The sequence below is a fragment of the Oncorhynchus mykiss genome, chromosome 28, assembly GCF_013265735.2.
Source record: "Oncorhynchus mykiss isolate Arlee chromosome 28, USDA_OmykA_1.1, whole genome shotgun sequence".
Taxonomy (NCBI): Eukaryota; Metazoa; Chordata; class Actinopteri; order Salmoniformes; family Salmonidae; genus Oncorhynchus; species Oncorhynchus mykiss.
This window is the reverse complement of record NC_048592.1, coordinates 28,171,835-28,197,310: the sequence shown is the minus strand read 5'-3', so window position 1 is coordinate 28,197,310 and position 25,476 is coordinate 28,171,835. Positions and strand designations below refer to the sequence as shown.

Below are 25,476 nucleotides of genomic sequence, written 5' to 3'. Positions count from 1 at the left end.
ACTCCTTCAAGACTGCATTATAGGTGAAGCCGGTTGACAGAATGCCAAGAGTGTGCAACTGTCATCAAGGAAAAGGGTGGCTATTTGAAGAATCTCGAATCTCGAATATATTTTGATTTATTTAACACTTTTGGTTACTACATGATTCCATTTGTGTTATTTCATAGTTTTGATGTCTTTACTATTATTCCCAATGCAGAAAATAGTCAAATAAAGAATAAAAAAAACTTTTGACCGGTAGTGTAAATAAATATGCGGTGTGTATAAACAGTGTTAGTAAAATGCAATGTACAGTAGTAAAAATATTAGAATGAGCTATGTCGACAATACAGTATTTAAAATACAGTGAAAGACGGGAAGTGTCCAGTGGTTTAATGTCTATATAACATGGGACGGCAGCATTAGCTGTGTGTGTGTGTGTGTGTGTGTGTGTGTGTGTGTGTGTGTGTGTGTGTGTGTGTGTGTGTGTGTGTGTGTGTGTGTGTGTGTGTGTGTGTGTGTGTGTGTGTGTGTGTGTGTTATACATCACCTGGTAGACGGCTAGTGATGGCAGTTCAACAGTCTGATGGCCTGGAAATAGAAGCTGTTTTTAGTTAGTTTCTTTGTCTTGGCCCTGATGCACCTGTACTGACTCAGAGTGAACAGTCCGTAGCCGAGTGAATAGTCCGAGGCTCGGGTGACTGAGGTCCTTAATGATCTTATTGGCCTTCCTTTGACACAGAGTGCTGTAAATGTAGTGGAGTGCAGGCAGCATGCCCCGGTGATGCTTTGGGCTGACCGCACCACCCTTTGGAAAGACAAGGCGGTGCAGTTGACAGAATGTTTTCAATGGTGCATCTATGTACAGTACCAGTCAAAGGTTTGGACACATCTACTCATTCAAGGGTTTTCTTTACTTAATTCTACATTGTAGAGTAATAGTGAAGACATCAAAACTATGAAATAACGCATATGTAATCATGTAGTAAGCAACAAAGTGTTAAACAAATCTAAATCTATTTAATATTTGAGATTCTGCAAAGTAGCCACACTTTGCCTTGATGACAGCTTTGCACACTCTGGGCATTCTCTCAACTAGCTTCATGAGGTAGTCACCTGGAATGCATTTCAATTAACAGGTGTGCCTTATTAAAAGTTTATTTGTGGAATTTCTTTCCTTCTTAATACGTTTGAGACAATCAGTTGTGTTGTGACAAGGTAGGGGTGGTATACAGAAGATAGCCCTATTCGGTAAAACACCAAGTCCATATTATGGGAAGAACAGCTCAAATAAGCAAAGAGAAATGACAGTCCATCATTGCTTTAAGATAGTCAATCCGGAAAGGTCAGTCAATCTGGAAAATTTAAAGAACTTTGAAAGTTCCTTCAAGTGCAGTTGCAAAAACCATCAAGCGCTATAATGAAACTGGCTCTCATGAGGACCGCCACAGGAAAGGAAGACCCAGAGTTCCCTCTGCTGCAGAGGATAAGTTCATTAGAGTAACAGCATCTCAGAAATTGCAGCCCAAATAAATGCTTCACGGAGTTCAAGTAACAGCATTCTGCAGCGATACGCCACCCCATCTGTTTTGCACCTAATGGGACTATCATTTGTTTTTCAACAGGACAATGACCCAACACACCTCCAGGCTGTGTAAGGGATATTTAAACAATAAAGAGAGTGATGGAGTGCAGCATCAGATGACCTGGCCTCCACAATCACCGACCTCAACCCAATTGAGATGGTTTGGGATGAGTTGGACCGCAGAGTGAAGGAAAAGCAGCCAACAAGGGCTCAGCATATGTGGAAACTCCTTCAAGACTGTTGGTAAAGCAATCCAAGTGAAGCTGGTTGAGAGAATGCCAAGAGTGTGCAAAGCTGTCAAGGCAAAGGGTGGCTACTTTGAAGAATCTAAAATTTGATTTATTTAACACTTTTTTGGTTACTACATGATTCCATATGTGTTATTTGATGTCTTCACTATTATTTTACAATGTATAAAATAGTCAAAATAAAGAAAAACCCTTGAATGAGTAGATGTGTCCAAACTTTTGCTGGTACTGTATATCAGCTAGCTAGTATCATTAACATCGTAGCTAACTAGCTAGCGTCGCTAACAACGTAGCTAGCTAATTACAAAGAGAGATGTTGCTAGGTGTGGGGTAGTGCAAACTGCACAGCCATGTAAGTTAACACAGTTTTTGACAGTTGTAGTGGCTAGTGTTGTTTGGTTTGTTTTGTTTTGCTTAGTGATTATGCTAATTAATCATTTTGGGCATCAATGCAGGTAACCTAGGCCAGGTTATGAAAATAAACATAAATTCCGACGCGATGCTGTGAGATGTATGACAATGCTGATTTGAGTGCTGTAGCCCTTGTTGATTTTTTTCCCCTCTATTTGTTTGAAGTTGCACCACCATATAAAAATATTTTGGTACGTAAGTTCTTCATTCCATTGCTTACTTGGACACAATGACCCTCTCTTTTTTCTAATAAGTATCTTTACCATTCCACCATTGTCCCTCTCTATCTCCCAGAGCCTGCTCAGCTTCGGCCCCTACCTCCTGGAGAAGACAGAGGTCCTGGCTGAGTACAAGAAGAAACGGAAGGACGCCAACAGCAACTCTGTGGGCGACACTAGTCCCTGCTGTGGAGGTGAGAGAAGGGCTGCCTGGATTACAAATAACACTCTGTTATGTCTTTATTTTGTTTTCTAAGACAACGGCAGACTGCAATAAATCGTCTCAAGCTCCAAATCCGGCTCGCGTGCTGACAGTTTCAGACTTCTGCTTTAGTGTTTATGATAGTACATATGTTTCTAATGAAGGGATGTTGTGACCATTCTTTATTTTTATTTTTATTTTTGTGAATTTTACCCCTTTTTCTCCCCAATTTCGTAGTATCCAATTGTTAGTAGCTACTATCTTGTCTCATCGCTACAACTCCCGTACGGGCTCGGGAGAGACGAAGGTTGAAAGTCATGCGTCCTCCGATACACAACCCAACCAAGCCGCACTGCTTCTTAACACAGCGTGCATCCAACCCAGAAGCCAGCCGCACCAATGTGTCGGAGGAAACACCACGCACCTGGCAACCTTGGTTAGCGCGCACTGCGCCCGGCCCGCCACAGGAGTCACTGGTGCGCAATAACTCAGGATACCAGGTACTAACATACTGTACACATATACACACACTCACACACACAGCCTAGCCTACTGTGAATGTGGTTTTTCTCAAAAGTCAATTGGCATCCTATTGCTTATTTGGTGCTCTGTTTGGGAAATAGACTGTGTTGTTTGTCCCCTCAGCTTGAATGTAGCACTCTTGTATTGTTTATTTAACTATCCTCTAACTTGAGTGAGATACACTCATACGGTGCAGTAAAACACTGTTCCTTCCTGTAGTCTCTAGTTGAGTGATTTTGTTCACCTGTTCTCATGGCAGGATGCTGCTAAACCACTGTGGTCATGTTGCAGACTAATCTTTTTCTGTTCTCTTTTTTCTCTCTCCATCCACCCAGTAGATAGAGAGGATGAGTCCTCTCTCCTATGGAGAGTCGATAATTGCTCTAATGTAATAGCTTTTTTTCTCTCTGCTTCCTCTTCTTTTGCAGGCTATTACGTTTGACCCTGAGACCCATTTCCCAGTAATCACTGACAGCTGTACCGGCTGCACTCTCTGCCTCAGCATCTGCCCCATCATCGACTGCATCAAAATGGTTACCAGGCCAACACTGTACGTGCTTAAGAGGGGGCTGCCTCAAGCTGTTAATCCAGTTTGCTAAAGGCTAGAACAGGGCCATGTTCATTAGGCGCAAAACGGAAGAAAATGTATTGAAACAGGAAGATACTACTTGGGCTAGTCCAATGAGAAATTGTCATTTTCATTTCCTGTTGCAAAATGTTTTAATACGTTTTCTACTGTGTGCTCTAATGAATATGACCCATGCTTTACCTGACCACCGTAGAGCGGAGGGGGGAGAAGAGAAGGAGAGGACCAATGTCTACTTCACACCATTGATTGGCCACGTAATTGCAGAGTGAAAAATTACCTTTATTATGAACATTTATAATTATCTAGAAGCAGTAATTACCTTATATTCCCAAGCCAATTATTCTGAAATAATTGTGCCGGGCACCAAATAGTTACAGTGCTATTTCTAAAACAGTGGCTTGCAATGTGGGGTTTAGTTTTTTGACTGCCCTGCTGGAATTGATAGAGATTGTGTGTTGAAGTTTCCATGGTTCAGTTCAAGGTGCATACTGATAATCATTCATTGATTATCATCTTTTGGACCAGTGGAAATTGCAATGCACTGTTCAAAGACAGATGAATGCAATCATGGTGTACAGGTTATAGTTCTGTTATATTAAGTATGTTAACAATGAACTGGGGGATAATAGGAAAGGTTTTGGTGGAAATTAGGACTCTATTCAATCTGTATCGCTAAAGTATTACAGATTATGCGATAAAAATGTAAAGGTCATTTCTGATTAAGCCGACATGCAGCGCTTACCATGAATGCAGTCTCCGATAACGCGGGAACATTGGTTCAAATGTACTGTCACGCTGAACTTCCACGATACGGATTGAGTAGAGCCCTAATATATTTTGGGGTGACTTGATTTTGAAATAGATTTTCCTGTGATTTTGTGTATATTCTTTAAGGCGATCATATGCCTTTTAGCTTGATGTATTGATGAGTAGAAAAATAACACATGAATAATGTTTTGTGCATTATAGGTTTAGACAGGTTTTATATACATTTTAGGGAAATTGTATTAAATTGTCATTTGTTTTATTTAATAATCATATTTATGACAATCATTTAACCTACAATCTAGGTATATATGTGAGTGACTTCAAGATACTCAACTATATCTGAACACTTTTAGAGAAAATCCATAAGTCTCATGCCCTGTTCATAATTAATGAACAGACTGGTTTGAAAAACAAAGCATTTTTTGTTGTGTTAATGCAATCTCTCCACAATTCCCTTTTCCCCCCAAAAAAAGTTTTTCCCAAAAAATTCACAAACAAACACCCACTTCTGTGAATGGGGTAAGCTGTTGAGTTAATTAAAATGCCATCGCTGCCATCTCTGGATAAGGGTAGTCGCTCCATGAAAGGGTATTATTTGAAAATTATTTTACATACTTGTTTGAAATAGTAGACAGTAACCAATAACAAATTGGTTATTTAATATGTTCTTATGTCTTATGTTAACTATTTAAAAGAGAGCAGCATCTCCATAATTAATTTTTAAGCCGATTTAAAACATTTCACCAAGGGGCCGATTCCGAACCGAGTTAAACACACGTAAATGCAAAGGAATTCCCTTTTTATGCACTTTTCTCTCTACGTGTATTCTGACCTTGAACCTAAGCATGGGAATAGCTGTTCCATTACGCAGAATTTAAATTGTATGGCCTTTCAACTTACAGCAATGGGCACTCTCGAATGTCTTAATTATATGCTACCACAGCTTTCTCTGTTTCCTATCTCTATCGTGTTAAATATTAGTCACTATCAGTATCGACTGTCAGTAGCCTAATAACCACACATATTCAACTGTCAATTTACTGTTACTTCCATTCAGTTGGTATAGCCTACATTATCATTCCATTTAATTACATTGCTTTGTTTACTTTCATTGGCTTCCTCTGTAAACAACGTCACAGCCATGTGGTTGTTGCTGAGGATCATTAGTAACAGTTGATTAAAAAAAAATTGTAAAAAGACGTGTAGGCTTATTAAATCGTTATGAAGCGGAGGGCAGAGCAAGCCATAGCAGTTTGAACCAGACGCACACAGTTCCATGGTTAGTGTAGGGAATAGACAAGGCTACTATTGTAAATTAACTATTGTAAACTATTATAATTCTATATATACACACTAATCTTCCAACAGTAACATGGATTAAATAGCTGAATGTGGCAATTTTCAGAATGAATCAAGCCACTGTTTTCTTTCTTTTGTGCTTAAAGGCTCTCCAAAACAGTTTTTTATGATTCATAAACACTTTCCTAACCCTAAATAATCCACAAGATAAAAGTATTTTTTTATCTACCAATTGGAGCTGAAATGGAGATGAATATGCATATATTTAGAAGGCTTTCTTTCATTGATCCCTAATATTCTGAACCTGTTCTCTCTATATATTCTAGTGAGTCTGTTGACAAAATTCGAACTAAAAAGTACAACGTATTTTAAAGGGATGGTTTAAGATAAATGTACTATAAACCCTATTGAATGAAAATCCAGGAGAAAATCTGTTGGCCAGCAAGTGGGAGGGTTTTCAGTAGGTGAATAACATTTATTCAGCGCGTGCAAGGTAACCACACCTGCAAAGCCTGGTACGAACCTGCATAAGGTAAGTCTGAAAACCAACTACTAAAAACTGTGTAGGAAAGGTGTGCTTAAGAAAGGTGTAATTTCATAAGTAGGAATAGGGCCCTAAATGACCACCTTTAATATGACAATATTTAGTCAATGGCTCTGAAAACATATCACACTTGCACTAAAGGGCAATAAAGTTATGCACATATTCATATTCAGGGGCTATGTTGGGATTTTGAAGGTGGTGGAACAGACTTCAGAATTGGTTCCTGTATCAGCACATCCATTTAGTTCTCAGTGTATGCTGTCTCCACCAGTGAATGGCCTCTACCATTCCACCTCTTCAAATACATACACTCTTAGAAAAAAGGGTTCCAAAAGGGTTCTTCAGCTGTCCCCATAGAAGAACCCATTTTGGTTCCAGGTAAAACTATTTTGCATCCATGTAGAACCCTCTGTGGAAAGGGATGGAACCCAAAACGGTTCTACTTGGATCCAAAAGGGTTCCAGCTGGAACCAACAAAGGTTCTTCAAAGGGTTCTCCTATGGGGACACCCGGAGAACCCCTTTTAGGTTCTAGATAGCACCTTTCGTTCTAAGAGTGTATACATTCCACCTCCTATCCACTAATGCTCCGGGAAAACTGCTGTGTCCAGAAAAACTTTATAAATCTCCGTTACTTTTTCCAAGTATTTCTTTAATGAACTGGTATTTGAGAAATCAGCCTCTTGTGACTAGGGGGCAGTATTTTTAATTTTGGAAAAATAACGTTCCCAAAGTAAACGGTATATTTTGTCAGGACAAGATGCTAGAATATGACTATAATTGACAGCTTAGGATAGAAAACACTCTAAAGTTTCAAACTGTAGGTGTCTACAACATTGTGACGTAGTTTTACGCCTTTATGTTGAAGAATACCCGTAAGCGGCTACATTGTGTAAGTGGTCACCTGATGGCTCTCAGAGTGATTCTCGCGTAAAACACAGAGGTAGCCATTTTTTTTACTGAAAAACCAATTGTCCCGGTGGATGTATTATCGAATAGATATTTGAAAAACACTTTGAGGATTGATTATAAACAACGTTTGCCATGTTTCTGTCGATATTATGGAGCTAATTTGGAGTATTTTTCGGCATTGTCGTGACCGCAATTTCTGGTCGATTTCTCAGGCAAATGTGAAGAACAAACGGAGCTATTTCACCTACAAAAATAATATTTTTGGAAAAAAGAAACATTGGCTATCTAACTGGGAGTCTCGTGAGTGAAAACATCCGAAGCTCATCAAAGGTAAACGATTTAATTTGATTGCTTTTCTGATTTTCGTGACCAAGTTACCTGCTGCTAGCTGGACATAATGCTATGTTAGGCTATCGATAAACTTACACAAATGCTTGTCTTGCTTTGGCTGTAAAGCATATTTTGAAAATCTGAGATGACAGGGTGATTAACAAAAGGCTAAGCTGTGTCTCAATATATTTCACTATCCATTTTCATGAATAGGAATATTTTCTAGTAATATTTATGTCCGTTGCGTTATGCTAATTCGTGTCAGTCGATGATTACGCTCCCGGATCCGGGATGGGGTGTCACTAGAGGTTAAGTTCAAACCCAGACCCAAAGCCCTGTTCTCTGTTCCTGCAGTGAGGCTCAATCCTGTCTCCATCTGGTAGGATCCAACGGCCATTCACATTCCCAACCCAGACATACATCCTCTCTCCCTCCCTCTTTCATGCAGCATTCCAGACAACTTCCCCTTTCCTGATTGTAATTAGGAAATTATATGTGAAACTGCCACGTCCGTTTGTGATATTACAACAACAAAGACTTTACTTCAAACAACAAAAACAGTTTTTATCCCCTCTGACATCATTGCACGTGCAGTAGAACAGCAGAGTATGTACTTTCACTTTATTTCACCACGTTGCTGGATGCTCATTTCCTAATATTGACCAATCCACTGGGATGGTGACCTATGTTTGACACCAGCAAGTCGGTGCTGTTTAAGCTCCTAAGGAGACAGAAGTCAGGTGATCATACCACAATGCAATTCAAGACAACCCTTCCTAGTATGAAGTCAAAGAAACAGTGTAGTTTTCACATGCTACCTGTAGGTCAATACCATAACTGACCAGTCACCCTTCACGTCAACATCAATAAAGTTCAGATTGTTTCAATCTATCTCTGCTGCGATCAGTGTCCTCTCTTTGCCCAGCAATGTTGAGAAGGATTTAATCTCAGTGAAAAATAATTAACTCCCCTTAGAGAGAATGTGTCGCTAGGTTATTAGGTCCACAAATGAGCTGCTAAATGTGAAAAGAAAAGTTTGCAGAGAGAATAGAGGTATGAAATAAAGACCCCCTGGGTAGTGTGTGTAGGAGGTTGTAACTTCTAAGCCAAAACTAATGATGCAGGACTGCGTGGGTGCCATGGAGATTGAGGTTCAAGCACTCTTAATTCAATGTTAGTTAACTTATAATCATTTTTCACTTGTATGTGTTGTGGAAAACTTTACAACACCCATTAACACCTATTGGTGTGTCACAAATGTGAGAATGAGAATAAATATTTTGTCCTTGCCAGATAGATTTTATCCATACAGGTTCTAGCAGAAATCCACCTTTAATCACGTATGTATTCAAAACATTGTATTGAACATATTGGGCTCTTAGGACCTAGTTTGAAGCAAAACTCCTTGACATTTTATTGCTCAGTGAAATAGCATGTGGTTTCAGAGGAAATTGCTCACCATCAAATTGGTACAGTTGGGTCCCTCAGTAAAATTCCACTTGCACACTGAAATGTGACCATGAAAATGTGCCTCTTTACGTTAACATTGAGTAATTCTGCAGACACTGATTCAAAAGATAACTGAGGTAAGCTCAGAAATAGCATACACAAGCAAACATTCAAATATGCATGTCACAACATTTCACAGATTACTGGGACCAGAAGTATCTTCTGCAGGTCTGGGGTGGCCGACGGCTCCTGGAGAGCTCCACTGTGTGTGTAGGCTCAGGTCTGTACTTAGTGGTGGGCTGGAACAACAGCCTCCACACACCCTTCAGGACCAGAGTCTTCAGGATGCATCCGCCATGTTGCTTTCAACAATGAGCTCTGACAGTACTTCCTCCCTCATAGAGACACAGCCTTTTCTTGCCATTAATTAGTCCGATGTCCTAATTGTCCCAATCACAAGTCATTAACGACATGAAGCTAAGTGTCGCTATAATAGCAGCCGTAGCTCTATGGTAGCAGTGGGTGAGGATGTGGTTTTGACAAGGGCTGACTTTAAAATAGTAATTAAAGCTGTCCCTATTTTACCTTTAGCTTCAGTTCTGTTCTTTCTCGTAATATAAAATGGGTACAGTAATTGTGTAAAACATAATGTATTTGATGTACTTGTATTGAGGTTTGACAGTGTGACATGCGTACTTCCTTATCAAAACGTTCCCTAATTCCTAGTAATCACCAGTTGGAAATTGGACGCTGCTTGTGTAAACTCCTGTTAGAAACCATATTGTGTGGATAATAATCCCCAACACCATGTCCTCTTTCCTCCCTTGTCAGTCTCCTCATTTGGGAGTTGCAGTCTGACAATCACCATGACAGTGAATTAGCATACTGGCGCAGTGTCAAATTGGAGCCGCCAGTGAGCCATGTATGGGATCTTGACCTTCGACCTCAGGTAATTGGTACTGCCAGGAAGCTCAGAGAGAGGCGTTCATGCTCCTCCACGGCGGCATGTAGAGAATTTGAAGTACAACAGGAGAGAGCCATCGTGACTGATCATTTAGTGTAAATGCTTGATGGCTTCGACCCAACTGAACAATCATAAGCATGTCAGCTGGAGCGGTGACTGAATGGGTAATGGCGCTAACATTGACTGTTTGTCATGCCCTGATCTGTTTCACCTGTCTTTGTGATTGTCTCCACCCCCCTCCAGGTGTTGCCCATCTTCCCATTATCCCCTGTGTATTTATACCTGTGCTTTCTGTCTGTCTGTTGCCAATTCGTCTTGTTTGTTCAAGCTTACCAGCGTTTTGTGTCTCAACGCCTGCTTTTTCCAGTTGATCTTTTTCTCGTCCTCCTCGCTTTTGACACTTGCCTGTCCTGTACTTGCCCGCCTGACCAATCTGCCTGACCCTGAGCCTGCCTGCCATCCTGTACCTTGACCTCTACTCTGGATTATTGACCCCTGCCTGCCTTGGCCTGTCGTTTGCCTGCGCCTGTTACAATAAACATTGTTTCTTCACACAGTCTGCACTTGGGTCTTACCTGAAACTGGCCATGACTGACCCAGCAAATTTGGACCAGCTCCGCAACGCCATCTTCTCCCAAGAAGCCACCATTGGTTAGCACGAGGAGTTGCTTCGTGGTCAGATGGAAGGGTTCCAGGTCGTGGCCAAACGTCACGACCTAGCCTTAAACGCATTGCGGGAGCATCGTCGGGTATCGTTGGACGGGGCCACAGTGTCTCCCGACCCCTCCTGTCTCAGCCTCCAGTATTTATTTTGCAGTAGTTTGTGTCGGGGGGCTAGGGTCAGTCTGTTATATCTGGAGTATTTCTCCTGTCTTATTCGGTGTCCTGTGTGAATTTAAGTATGCTCGCTCTAATTCTTTCTCTCTCTCGGAGGACCTGAGCCCTAGGACTACCTGGCCTGATGACTCCTTGCTGTCCCCAGTCCACCTGGCCGTGCTGCTGCTCCAGTTTCAACTGTTCTGCCTACGGCTATGGAACCCTGACCTGTTCACCGGACGTGCTACCTGTCCCAGACCTGCTGTTTTCAACTCTCTAGAGACCGCAGGAGTGGTAGAGATACTCTCAATGATCGGCTATGAAAAGCCAACTGACATTTACTCCTGAGGTGCTGACCTGCTGCACCCTCGACAACCACTGTGATTATTATTATTTGACCCTGCTGGTCATCTTTGAACATCTTGGCCATGTTCTGTTATAATCTCCACCTGGCACAGCCAGAAGAGGACTGGCCACCCCTCATAGCCTGGTTTCTTCCTGGGTTCTGGCCTTTCTAGGGAGATTTTCCTAGCCACCGTGCTTCTACACCGGCATTGCTTGCTGTTTGGGGTTTAGGCTGGGTTTCTGTACAGCACTTTGAGATATCAGCTGATGTAAGAAGGGCTTTATAAATACATTTGATTTGAATTCCATGGGTTGCCTACTATGCAGCCTACCACGACTGTAACCTCCCAGCCCCTCTATAGTAACCCGGCTGGTAGCAGCGCCATCACCCCAGTTTCCAGGGAACCCCGCTTACCTCCCCCGGAGCGCTACAATGGAGATTCCAGAACCTGCCGTGCCTTTCTCTCCCAGTGCTCCCTCGTTTTCGAGCTGCAGCCTTCTTCACTCCCCTCGGACCGCTCAAAGATACCGTACATTATTAGGCTGATGTCCGGGAGGGCACTCACCTGGGCCATGGCGGTGAGGGAGCAACACTCCACCGTCTGCCTCAGTCTGGAGGTATTCTTGGCGGAGGTGAGAGAGATTTTTGAGGCTCCGGTGTCCGAAAGAGGCTGTCCGGAAATTGCTTCGGCAGGACACCCTCAGTGTGGCAGATTATGCGGTGGCGTTCCGCACGCTAGCAGTGGAGGGTACATGGAACCCGGAAGCACTGTTCGACACGTTCCTGCACGGATTATCGAAGGAGCTGGAGCCCGAGAACTACAGACTGATCTCGACTCACTCATCACTTTAACCATCCGGATCGATGGTCAGCTACGGGAACGTAGGAGGGAAAAGAGGTCCGATTGCAGTCCCAATCGCTCATTCAGGGATCCCACCTGGCATCTGATGAACTCCGGAAGTCCCCGGCGTCTACGCCCCCGAGAGGATCCGAGCTTACCCGAGTCCCTCCAAGAGCCTCCGGAGACTGCCTATTCACCTCTTCCTGATCCGATGCAGCTCGGCAGGGCTAGGCTGTCTCCAGCCGAACGAGTACGCAGAGACAGTATTGCGGTATTGCCGGTCATTTTGTGTCTACCTGTCCCTTCAAGAGACCTAGCTCCTTCGTTGGAGTGAGTACACTGGTGGGTCTTAAAGTTAATTTTTCTTCTCCCCTTACTCGCCATCCTGCTGTGAGGTGACCAAGTCTCTCCAGGTACTCATCTACTCGGGGGCCGATGTGAGTCTCATGGACGTGACCCTGGCATCCGAGCTGGGCTTCCCCACTCAACCCCTTTCCATTCCCATGGGTGTTAGAGCGCTGGGCGGGAGCTCTATAGGCCGGGTCACCCACCAGACCACCCCCATCAACCTACAAGTGCCGGAACCACAGTGAGACGATCCAATTCCTGTTGGTTGAGTCTCCACAGGTTCCCGTGTTATTGGGATTCTCTTGGCTCCAGCGATACAATCCCTCCATTGACTGGGCTACTGGTGCCACACTCATTGCATGAAGTCAGCTCTGCCTGCCCCAATACGTCTTCCTGGGGGCTTGGAAATTGCCCCGGACCGCTCCGCAGAGTATCAGGACCTCCAGGAGGGGTTCAGCAAGGCCTGGGCAGCTTCACTTCCGCAGCACCGACTGGTATCTAAGGTCAAACCTGAGGCGCTGGCATGCTGCTCCACCCCCAGAAGCCAAGGCTTTCCCTCCCGCTCCAAGATCATTAGCCCCTCTGCTGTTCATTCTCTGTTGCCCCGTACCCTCTATATTTTTCCTATATTTTCTGTGTCTAGAGTCAAAGCCATGTCTGTCTGCCCCTTGTCTTCTGTTTCTAGGCCCATCCCTCCCCCCATGTCATCAATGGCCAGCCAGCATACAAGGTGAGACGCCTCCTGAGGGTTCGACCACGGGGCAGGGGTTTCCAGTACCTGGTTGATTGGGAGGGTTATGGCCCAGAGGATAGGTGCTGGGTTCTCACTAAAGACATCCTTGACTCGACCCTCATCACTGACTTTCACCGCAGGCACCCCAGTCAACCAGGTATCCGCCCAGGCGTCCCTAGGGGAAGGGGGTGTACTGTCACGCCCTGATATTTCAACTGTCTTTGTGAGTCTCCATCGCCCTCCAGGTGTCGCCCATTATCTCCTGTGTATTTATACCTGTGTTTTCTGTCTGTTGCCAGTTTGTCTTGTTTGTTCAAGACTACCAGCCTTTTGTCTCAGCTCCTGCTTTTTCCAGTGTCTCTTTTTCTTGTCCTCCTAGTTTTTGTCCCTTGCCTGTCCATGTACCCGCCTGCCTGACCACTCTGCATGCCTGCCGCCCTGTACCTTTGCTCCACCTCTGGATTACCGACCTCTGCCTGACCTGAGCCTGCCTGCCGTCCTGTACCTTGGCCTCTACTCTGGATTATCAAGCCCTGCCTGCCTTGACCTGTCGTTTGCCTGCCCCTGTTACAATAAACATTGTTATTTCACAATGTGCACTTGGGTCTTACCTGAAACGTGATACTGTTAGGCATAGCATACCTTTAATAACAGTGACCATTTGTATTGTTTTCCCACAGTACACCTGAATATTCATTGGTGTGTGAGTTAAAAGTATCCTATAATATCGTCTGATCCACCTCTTACTCATGCTTTGTGCTTCCTATCAAGGGAAGTTAGGACTCAATTCAATCCGTATTACTGTAGCGTTACAGATTGCGCACTAGAAATGTAAGGGTAATTACTGATTGAGCCAACATATGCAGTGTTTACAGTGAATGCTGTCTCTACACATGGAAAATGGTGCCGACAGAGTGGGCTGCCATGCTTCTAGCTCTTAGGAAACTGATAAGAGAATTATGTTCTCCAGGTACATCACCCAATTTAATTATATTTACTCTCAGTCTGCAAACCAGAATTTGTAAGATCCTGGTCGAATGAAACAGATGGAGGCCCAGCTAAATAGTCAAAAAGGTTTATTCACGGGAACGTTCTAAAGTCAAGAATACAAAACAATTCATTTTATACTGACTTCTCACGCCCACACATTCACACAAACAGACGCACATACACACATACCCACACAAACAGACGCACACACATGTCCTGCTACGCACACACTGTCTGTCTCACTACCCAGCCGACAGAGATAGTGACCTTGTCCTTGAGACGTACTCCAAGTTCTCTCCCAAATCTCTAGTCAGGTCAGCACCAAGCTCAGACAGTCTGTTTAAAATACCATAAAGACATATTGTTTTACCCTAATTCAGACTAGGACTACACATTTATTAATTATGATTTTATACATTCTAATCAATTCCATACAATATGTTTCAGGGCGGAATATTCTAATTATTCAATTAACAGACAATTCTCATCTATCAATCCACCCTAATTGACTAAATAATACACACTGATACATCAATTGTATACAAGAATAATCCAGACCAATACTTTGCTTATCATATCCTGCCATTTGTTACACCATCTATTGCAAGCCCAACGGTTTCTCCCCTCTCTGGGTGGGGAGACCTCCTTCCCTTCCTTCTGGAAGGTGGGGCTGTTGAGATGGTTGTCCTCTCTGGGTGGGGAGACCTCCTTCCCTGCTATTAGATTCACAGTGGTCAGAGGTTCTCTGCCACAGTTCCTTGTCTGCAATGATCCAAACACATGTCCATATGTTTTACAGTGACAGGGTGGAATCCTTTTAATTATTGCCTAAACATTAAGGGATTTTTTATCAATAATGACTAATTATGTATACATTTCAATCAGGACTGAATAATCAGAATACTATTATGTTACCATATAGATGTATGAATTTTCTTTTAATCCTAGTACTGAATATAATGTGTGTAAATATAATCAAGAATTAGAACAATGACTGTCTGTTCCTTGGTAGAAATTAATGAACTTATCGTCAGACTGGCTAGAATGCTTATCTACACAGGGAGACCTTGGCTCGGTCATAAATTATATTAAATTGGTGGGAACGAATGTGGGAAGGCTTGAGATACTGCCTTTGTACCAGGGTGGAGAAGAGACAGGACATTTCGAAAACTAATGAAGTCATTTTCAGTTTATAACCTGTGGTAAACTGTATCGTGTTCAGTACTCTCGAGAATAAACGCTACTGATTGATTTTGAGACTGGTCTCTGTCCATTTTATGCAAATAAGGGTCTTACAAAATTCTCAAGAGTGGACAGTGTTTAATTGAATTGGTTTAATAAAACAAAAAGGAATTTAATTCCTGTAACAATTCTTCGCCCGCTTTAAGGAAAACACAGTGCCACCAAAGCGGCACGCTACCAAGGACTGCGGGCTCTCCTTCTCCGTGGATGTTGTAAGACATTTAAGCGTGTTAACCATCGCAAGGCTGCCGGCCCAGGTGGCATCCCTAGCCGCGTCCTCAAAGCATGTGCAAACCAGCTAGCTAGAGTGTTTACGGACATATTCAATCTATCCCTATCCCAGTCTACTGTCCCCACATGCTTCAAGATGTCCACCATTGTTCCTGTACCCAAGAAAGCAAAGGTAACTGAACTAAATAACTTATGCCCCATAGCACTCACTTCTGTCATCACGAAGTGCTTTGAGAGACTAGTCAAGGATCATATCACCTCTACCTTACCTGACACCCTAGACCCCATTTCAATCATCTTACCGCCCCAATAGATCCACAGATGATGCAATCGACACCACACTGCACACTACCCTATCCAATACCGACAAGAGGAAAACCTACAATTGAAGTCTGATGTTTACATACACTTAGATTGGAGTCATAAAAACTCGTTTTTCAATCACTCCACAAATTTCTTTAAAAAAAAATATAGTTTTGGAAAGTCGGTTAGGACATCTACTTTGTGCATGACACAAGTCATTTTTCCAACAATTGTTTGAAGACAGATTATTTCAATTAAAATTCACTGTATCACAATTCCAGTGGGCAGAAGTTTACATACACTAAGTTGACTTAGTTTAAAGTTGACTAGAGTTTAAACAGCTTAGAAAATTCCAGAAAATTATGTGATCATTTAGAATCTTCTGATAGGCTAATTGACATAATTTGAGTCAATTGGAGATGTACAGTGGGGCAAAAAAGTATTTAGTCAGCCACCAATTGTGCAAGTTATCCCACTTAAAAAGATGAGAGAGGCCTGTAATTTTCATCATAGGTACACTTCAACTATGACAGACGAAATGCGAAAAAAAAATCCAGAAAATCACATTGTAGGATTTTAAATGAATTTATTTGCAAATTAATACAGGTAACGAGTGGAGGACAGAGGAGCCTCTTAAAGAATAAGTTACAGGTCTGTGAGAGCCAGAAATCTTGCTTGTTTGTAGGTGACCAAATACTTATTTTCCACCATAATTTGCAAATAAATTCATTAAAAATCCAATACTTTAGTATTGCCAGTGTAACATTATAGCTTCCGTCCCTTTCCTCGCTCCTCCCTGGGCTCGGACCAGGAACACAACAACAACAGCCACCCTCGAAGCAGCGTTACCCATGCAGAGCAAGAGGAACAACTACTCCAAGTCTCAGAGTGAGTGACGTTTGAAACGCTATTAGCGCGCACCCCGCTAACTAGCTAGCCATTTCACATCGGTTACACGAGCCTAATCTCGGGAGCTGATAGGCTTGAAGTCATAAACAGCGCAATGCTTGACGCACAATGAAGAGCTGCTGGCAAAACGCACGAAAGTGCTGTTTGAATGAATGCTTACGAGCCTGCTGCTACCTACCATCGCTCAGTCAGACTGCTCTATCACATAATAACACACAGAAATACGAGCCTTAGGTCATTAATATGGTCGAATCCGGAAACTATCAGCTCGAAAACAAGACGTTTAGTCTTTCAGTGAAATACGGAACCATTCCGTATTTTATCTAAGGGGTGGCATTCATTAGTCTAAATATTCCTGTTACATTGCACAACCTTCAATGTTATGTCATAATTACGTAAAATTCTGGCAAATTAGGCAGCCCAAACTGTTGCATATACACTGACTCTGATGTGCAATGAACACAAGAGAAGTGACACAATTTCACCTGGTTAATATTGCCTGCTAACCTGGATTTCTTTTAGCTAAATATGCAGGTTTAAAAATATATACTTTTGTGTATTGATTTTAAGAAAGGCATTGATGTTCATGGTTAGGTACACATTGGAGCAACGATCCGCACCGCATCAATTATATGCAACGCAGAACACGCTAGATAAACTAGTAATATCATCAACCGTGTGTAGTTAACCAGTGATTATGATTGATTGATTGATTTTTATAAGATAAGTTTAATGCTAGCTAGCAACTTACCTTGGCTTACTGCATTCGCGTAACAGGCAGTCTCCTCGTGGAGTGCAATGAGAGGCAGGTGGTTAGAGCGTTGGACTAGTTAACTGTAAGGTTGCAAGATTGAATCCCCCGAGCTGACAAGATGAAAATCTGTCGTTCTGCCCCTGAACGAGGCAGTTAACCCACCGTTCCTAGGCCGTCATTGAATGTGTTCTTAACTGACTTGCCTAGTTAAATACAGATTACATTTTTAAAAATTAACATTGGCAAAATCGGTGTCCAAAAACACAGATTTACGATTGTTATGAAAACTTGAAATCGGCCCTAATTAATCGGCCATTCCGATTAATCGGTCGACCTCTACATCAGACTGTTAAATACTGTTAAATAGCCATCACTAGCACATTAGAGGCTGCTGCCCTATATACTGTACATAGACTTGGAATCACTGGCCACTTTTATAATGGAACACTAGTCACTTTAATAATGTTTACATATTTGGCATTACTCATCTCATATGTACAGTGCCTTGCGAAAGTATCCGGCCCCCTTGAACTTTGCGACCTTTTGCCACATTTCAGGCTTCAAACATAAAGATATAAAACTGTATTTTTTTGTGAAGAATCAACAACAAGTGGGACACAATCATGAAGTGGAACGACATTTATTGGATATTTCAAACTTTTTTAACAAATCAAAAACTGAAACATTGGGCGTGCAAAATTATTCAGCCCCCTTAAGTTAATACTTTGTAGCGCCACCTTTTGCTGTGATTACAGCTGTAAGTCACTTGGGGTATGTCTCTATCAGTTTTGCACATCGAGACATTTTTTCCCATTCCTCCTTGCAAAACACCTCGAGCTCAGTGAGGTTGGATGGAGAGCATTTGTGAACAGCAGTTTTCAGTTCTTTCCACAGATTCTCGATTGGATTCAGGTCTGGACTTTGACTTGGCCATTCTAACACCTGGATATGTTTATTTTTGAACCATTCCATTGTAGATTTTGCTTTATGTTTTGGATCATTGTCTTGTTGGAAGACAAATCTCCGTCCCAGTCTCAGGTCTTTTGCAGACTGTATTTGGCTCCATCCATCTTCCCATCAATTTTAACCATCTTCCCTGTCCCTGCTGAAGAAAAGCAGGCCCAAACCATGATGCTGCCACCACCATGTTTGACAGTGGGGATGGTGTGTTCAGGGTGATGAGCTGTGTTGCTTTTACACCAAACATAACATTTTGCATTGTTGCCAAAAAGTTCAATTTTGGTTTCATCTGACCAGAGCACCTTCTTCCACATGTTTGGTGTGTCTCCCAGGTGACTTGTGGCAAACTTTAAACAACACTTTTTATGGATATCTTTAAGAAATGGCTTTCTTCTTGCCACTCTTCCATAAAGGCCAGATTTGTGCAATATACGACTGATTGTTGTCCTATGGACAGAGTCTCCCACCTCAGCTGTAGATCTCTGCAGTTCATCCAGAGTAATCATGGGCCTCTTGGCTGCATCTCTGATCAGTCTTCTCCTTGTATGAGCTGAAAGTTTAGAGGGACAGCCAGGTCTTGGTAGATTTGCAGTGGTCTGATACTCCTTCCATTTCAATAGTATCGCTTGCACAGTGCTCCTTGGGATGTTTAAAGCTTGGGAAATCTTTTTGTATCCAAATCCGGCTATAAACTTGTTCACAACAGTATCTCGGACCTGCCTGGTGTGTTCCTTGTTCTTCATGATGCTCTCTGCGCTTTTAACGGACCTCTAAACTATCACAGTGCAGGTGCATTTATACGGAGACTTGATTACACACAGGTGGATTGTATTTATCATCATTAGTCATTTAGGTCAACATTGGATCATTCAGAGATCCTCACTGAACTTCTGGAGAGAGTTTGCTGCACTGAAAGTAAAGGGGCTGAATAATTTTGCACGCCCAATTTTTCAGTTTTTGATTTGTTAAAAAAGTTTGAAATATCCAATAAATGTCGTTCCACTTCATGATTGTGTCCCACTTGTTGTTGATTCTTCACAAAAAAATACAGTTTTATATCTTTATGTTTGAAGCCTGAAATGTGGCAAAAGGTCGCAAAGTTCAAGGGGGCCGAATACTTTCGCAAGGCACTGTATGTACTGTATTCTATCCTATTCTACTGTATCTTAGTCTATGCCGCTCTGACATTGCTCACCCAAATATTTATATATTCTTAATTCCATTCCTTTAGATTTGTCTGTATTGTTGTGAAATTGTTAAATATTCCTGTTAGATATTACTGCACTGTTAGAGCTAGAAGCACAAGCATTTCGCTACACCCGCAATAACATCTGCTAAACACGTGTATGTAACAAATCAAATTTGATTTGCTACTGCTTTTAAATTTCAATCACTATGTAACACTGAACTTCAACGATACGGATTGAATAAAGCCCTTAGACTTTAAATCACGCACCTCTCTGTTTAGTTTTAACTGTATTATAAAAGTTATTTCCTACCATTAAGCCCAGCAACACTTGATCCCATCCCATCCATCCCAAGCAGAACGTGGATGCTTGTTCACTTAATTAAATTGGTCTGTTGGAGCAAGCTACGGCGTCCATAGCAGGGCATCCAATACATCTATAGTAGGGGCATCCAACAACAACTCCTCAATGCCACCTTGTCCGTTTGATTTGATCCTGGCTCTGGGTCTGAAGCCATGCCAGCGCTTATGCCCACCGGAGAGCTCTGCGGAGCGGGCACGGCAGGCAGCGAAGTGTGCCAGGGGATTGGCAAGACCAAACAGGAGGGTATCAGTAGGTCAGCCAAACATGGTGGAGAGGGTTTGGCATGGGTACCCAGCATGAAGCAAACGTCCTTTCCTTACACTAATTAATGACCAATTAAGGATATTGGCAAAACAAGCGCTTTCATCAATGTGGTAATTATTCTGTATTGTCCTGACACATTTCCAGGGGTGAACACAATACTCAACAAGTCCTGTGGCAGTACAGGAAAAATTATTTTCTAAGCATCGACTCCAAAACATGGTAAACACAACCAGTCTCAGGCATTTAAGGTTTGCTCTGCTATTTCAAGTAGCAAGACTCTGCTGTGTGGTACACAGGATATGTTTTTCCCTTTTAAAAGGCCTGCCTGAAACAGCTGTTAAATAAATGGTGATCCCCTGATAGATATTAATGGAGGTAATTACTTTAACAGAGGAAAAAAGCTCTCAGCTGCACACTGTCAGCAGCACAGGGAGAGAAGAGAGGGAGGGAGGGAGAGAAACCTAGTTGAGAGATGGAGAGACCCCAATCTTTAAGAACAGAGATACATTTGACCCTAACAATTCCTGAGGCGTTTGTGCAAATAGTAACCTGGGGAAGGTTTTCTGTAGTAATAAAAATGTAAGACTTCTAAACTTCCTTAATAAGCACAATGGGTAAAAGCCTAATTTGATTTACAGTACCAGTCAAAAGTTTGGACACACCTACTCATTCAAGGGTTTCTTTGTTTTTACATTGTAGAATAATAGTGAAGACATCAAAACTATCTGGTTTGCGCTTAGTGGGACTATCATTTGTTTTTCAACAGGACAACGACCCAACAAACCTTTAGGCTATGTAAGGGCTATTTGACCAAAAAGGAGAGTGATGGAGTGCTGAATCAGATGACCTGGCCTCCACAATTGAGATGGTTTGGGATGAGTTGGACCACAGAGTGAAGGAAAAGCAGCCACAAGTGCTCAGGATAGTGGGAACTCCTTCAGACTGTAGGAAAAGCACTCCAGGTGAAGCTGATTGAGAGAATGCCAAGGGTGTGCAAAGCTGTCATCAAGGCATTGGGTAGCTACTTTGAAGAATCTAAAATCTAAAATATATTTTGATTTGTTTAACACTTTAATGGTTACTACCATATGTGTTATTTCATAGTTTTGGTGTCTTCACTATTATTTTACAAAGTAGAAAATAGTAAAAAATAAAGAAAAACCCTTGAATGTGTAGGTGTGTGCACACTTTTGACTGGTTCTGTATACCAAAATATCGCACAACTGTTACACCCTATACACGCTGATAGATAAACATGTCCACCAAAACAGGACCAAAATGTATGCTTGCTTTATTGACTTTCAAAAAGCCTTTGATTCTATCGAATGTTGTGTAGGGGGTAAAACATATTACATAGTTAAATAAATTTTTAATGGTAATACTTGCAGCATAAAAATTGGTAATAAAATTACAGAATTATTCAACCAGGAGTGGGGCCCAGGGGCAGGGCCTTCACCAGGGTTGCAATCTCAGCCTTGTGCTCTTCAATATTTATATAAAAGAATTGGCCACTATTCTAGAGAAATCCTCAGCCCCTGGTGTTAGTCTCCACAAATTCAGAAGTTGAATGCTTGTTCTTCGCAAATGACCTGTGCCTGCTGTCACCCACAGCACACTGTCAGACCTGGGCCCTAGCTGGCAGGAAACCCCCAAAATAATGATTTTCCAGAGATCCAAATATCAGGGAATCAGACCAAAGTTCTCAATTGGTACAAAATATACTGCACAAACAATTATTTAGGTTTAAAAATAAGCTCAACTGGACACCTAAATGAGGCAGTATATGAACTGAGAGAGAAAGTTTTGGAAATATCCCAGGCAGTGATTGGAGACAGTGCCCTGTGTAGGGGTCTGTCTTTCAAATTGGCTGTTAAACAGATGTCTTGAATCTCTGTGGTAATTTATGATCCCATGATACCTAAGAATAGGGGTGTTCACCCGGTGTCCTGGCTAAATTGTCAATCTGGCCCTCATACCATCATGGCCACCTAATCATCCCCAGCTTCCAATTGGCTCATTCATCCCCCCCTCCTCTCCCCTATAACTATTCCCCAGGTCATTGCTGTAAATGAGAATGTGTTCTCAGTCAACTTACCTGGTAAAATAATGGCAAAAAAAATGGCAGGAGCTGAGCAAAGAAACAAATCCCCTCATCCAGCTGGTCCTGGGAGTTCAAAAACCTGTTTTACCAACACACTGAAGCCTCATCACCAGAACATCCAAATAAATAAACCAAATAACACAGTCAAAAAAACTACATCACCTATTGGGAAACAAACACAAAACAGTGCTATCTGGCCCGACAGAACACCACGGCAAACTATGTGACCATGGTTACTGATCAAACCCTTAGAAATGGTTTGCCATAGAAAATGGCAGCCACAGAAAAAGCTTTGGTAAATTCAATTGATTGGACATGATTTGGAAAGGCACACACCTGTCTATATAAGGTCCCACAATTGACAGTTCATGTCAGAGCATTGTCCATAGAGCTCCAAGACAGGATTGTGTCGAGGCACATATCTGGGGAAGGGTACCAAAACATTTCTGCAGCATTGAAGGTCACCAAGAACACAGGGGCCTCCATTATTCTTAAATGGAAGAAGTTTGGAACAACCACAAGCTGGCCGCCCAGCCAAACTGAGCAATCGGGGGAGAAGGGCCTTGGTCAGGGAGGTGAGCAAGACGCCAATGGTCACTCTGACAGAGCTCCAGAGATCCTCTGTTGAGATGGGAGAACCTTCCACAAGGACAATAATCTCTGCAACACTCAACCAATCAGTCCTTTATGTTAGAGTGGACAGACGGAAGCCACTCCTCAGTAAAAGGCACATGACAGCCCGCTTGGAGTTTGTCAAAAGGCACCTAAAGAACTTTCAGACCATGAGAAACAAGATTTTATGGTCTGATTAAACCAAGATGGAACTATTTGGCCTGAATGCCAAGCGTCACATCTGGTGGAAACCTGGCACCATCCCAAAAGTGAAGCATGGTGGTGGCAGCATCATGCTGTGGGGATGTTTTTTAGCGGTAGAGACTGGGAAACTAATCAGGATCAAGGGAAAGATGAATGGAGAAAAGTAGAGAGAGATCCTTGATGAAAACCTGCTCCAGAGAGCTCAGGACCTCAGACTAGGGCAAAGGTTCACCTTCCAACAGGACAATGACCCTAAGCACACAATGCAGGAGCGGCTTCGGGACAACTCTCTGAATGTCCTTGAGTGGCCCAGCCAGAGCCTGGACTTGAACCTGATCAAACATCTCTGGAGAGTCCTGAAAATAGCTGTGCAGCAATGCTCCCCATCCAACCTGACAGAGCTTAAGAGGATCTGCAGAGAAGAATGGGAGAAACTCCCCAAATACACGTGTGCCAAGTGAGGCTGTAATCGCTGCCAAAGGTGCATCAACAAAGAACAAAGTAAAGGGACTGAATACTTATGTGAATGTGATATTTCTGTTTTTTATATATTAAATTAGCCCAACATTTTTTTTAAACTGCTTTCATTATGGGGTATTGTGTAGATTGATGAGGGGGGGGGGGGGGGGGACTATGTAATCAATTTTAGAATAAGGCTGTAATGTAACAAAATGTGGAAAAAGTCCAGGGGTCTGAATACTTTCCAAATGCACTGTACATACAGTATAACAGGAGCACACTTTATAACAGCTTGCCAAAGGTTTGGGACAGTTAGTGACAATAAATGTCAGAATTAGTTTTATTCTTTACTTATACATATTAGCAAGGAGTCCATCATTATATTCACCCCCCCACCCACCCCCCTCTTTCTATAGATATTATAATTTTATCTTCTCCATTATGGCTTTTCATTGATTCATTAAGACAGTTGAAAGCACTCGCTTTAATTAGATGCGCCGAGTTCACTATGGCAAATTCATGTTCTTAGATCCTTTCCCAAAGGCATCGTACATATACTGTACATGTTCTGTTCTCCTGTTAGGAAATCCTGAAGGAAAGGTGTCTATGAAAATATTATATCGATACAGTGTTAATGGGGCATCCCAAAGACCAAAAGGCAGTACTACAGAGCGATACAGTCCTCTTTTCATAGATCAGCTATACAGAAGGACACCAGCAACATGGGAACCGAGCTCATGTCTCCAACCGGATAATTGTTTCCGATTGGAGCAGAGAGGCAGTTTAGGCAGGATATCTAGTGGGACAAAAGACATCCTGGCCCCAGTGTCAACCGTCATCCACATTAATTATTGAAACTACGTATGAGAGGCGAGTCATTTGCATATAGATAACAGTCAATTTGATTTAGAAAATGGGGGCAGTCACCGAGTTTCAGCTTTAATCTGTGAATAAATGCATGCAGTGTTTTAAATAAAATATGAGGGTTGATCAGATGGTAGCTTGTCCACCTTACATTTATGGATTCTGTGAAACCACAAGGTAAGTACATTTATGGATTCTGTGAAACCACAAGGTAAGGACATTTATGGATTCTGTGAAACCACAAGGTAAGGACATTTATGGATTCTGTGAAACCACAAGGTAAGGACATTTAGTTTTTTTTTGTCTTTTTACACGCCAGCTCAGAATGTAGCCACTGATGAAAGGTATTATCAGAGTCTACTGGGCTAAACATCAGGGTAGGGGTTCAATTCCAGTCTATGAATTTTAATTCAAGCAATTAAACTGACATTCAGTTAAAGACCTTTAAAGACCCCCATAAGTTATTAGGATATTTTGATGTATGAATTGAATTTCAGTTTCCTGGATTAACTACTGTGGAAATGAAATTGACCATATAACCTTTAACACTCCTCTCAAGCTTCACCAATGCACCTGAACACACACACTATTAATTGAAAATGAGAAGTTGACCTGTGTCCAATGTCGTGACACCTGTCCATAGACCGTATAAAAACAGGGGGACCTGTCTCACCCCTGTGGACATTATGTGAGAGACAGAGGTCAGCACTAATTAAATAAACTCTTGTCAAAGGGATGTTGAATTATTCAGTCTTTGACAACTATTGAAACTGCCAGCAATTTCCCCAAGTCAAGATGGTGCCATGAACATCTTTGTCTTAGATAAATGTTTTATAATCTTTGGGAAATTACCTTGATATTGTGAAATTGGTAAGGTACACATTGGCCCAACTGCACCCCGCTTACATTTATTAGATTTGCGACTGGACT

General features: G+C 42.2%; 1 pseudogene; it reads left to right on the top strand.

Moving 5' to 3' along the window:
- The window catches only part of LOC110508200, a 173,334-nt pseudogene extending 169,899 nt beyond the window's left edge, over positions 1–3,435 (top strand).
- Positions 3,436–25,476: the final 22,041 nt, after the last annotated feature.